Source organism: Periplaneta americana, unplaced genomic scaffold, assembly GCF_040183065.1.
Source record: "Periplaneta americana isolate PAMFEO1 unplaced genomic scaffold, P.americana_PAMFEO1_priV1 scaffold_24, whole genome shotgun sequence".
NCBI classification, from domain to species: Eukaryota; Metazoa; Arthropoda; class Insecta; order Blattodea; family Blattidae; genus Periplaneta; species Periplaneta americana.
Genome location: NW_027185505.1, coordinates 1,169,970 through 1,170,688, shown reverse-complemented (window position 1 = coordinate 1,170,688; position 719 = coordinate 1,169,970). Strand labels below are relative to the sequence as shown.

The following is a 719-nucleotide window of genomic DNA, read 5'->3' as shown; positions in this document are numbered from 1 at the left end:
TGTTTTATTAATCCCGTGTCAATCCAGCAGTGTGTGACGTTGAAACGTAACCAAACTGCCGTTGATAGATAGATTTATCATCTATCCCAATGACATCCAACGAGCTTGGTAATTTAGGTACAGAGTCTAAGCAGGCAGTTTACGTGTGTGTGTGAGCGAGTGCAGGTTTTATCGAGTGCACCCCAATCCCATCGTCCTCAAGTGCCTACAGATTACGCAGTTTCATCGGCAACGGCCATACCATGTTGAAAATACCGGTTCTCGTCCGATCACCGAAGTCAAGCAACATTGGGCGTGGTCAGTACTTGGATGGGTGACCGCTTGGGAACACCACGTGCCGTTGGCGATTTTTTTTTTTACGTCACTATTTCCAGCGTGTTCTAATAAGACTTATGGGATATTATGTTCCCTTCCCTATTCCAGCTATAGCTTGGATGATGACGCCGCTGCATAATTGTAGAGTAATTGATAATTCTTAAGTACTTGCAGCTCCGTATTGAAACTTATGACTGGTAGCATATTCATATGAGACGGTTCACTTCTCTGCGTTTTCTCGAAGAAGGGAATATGTATTCAGGGGATTGTGAACGTACCTCGCGCTCTCCCTAGAAGTTAGAGACATTTTAGGTAAAGAATGTAATATACTGTACATATATGGCTAATTAAAATCCCATTAGTTACTACATTTCAGTGGGTAGTACAAATTCCATAATGAAAAT

At 42.1% G+C, this 719-nt stretch overlaps 1 non-coding gene across 1 annotated transcript; it reads left to right on the top strand.

Annotated features, from left to right (window-relative positions):
• Nucleotides 1-227: 227 nt before the first annotated feature.
• On the top strand, nt 228-346 carry LOC138693870 (5S ribosomal RNA). The gene has a single exon (XR_011330556.1). It is a non-coding gene; the product is annotated as a 5S ribosomal RNA (ribosomal RNA).
• The last annotated feature ends 373 nt before the right edge of the window (nt 347-719 follow it).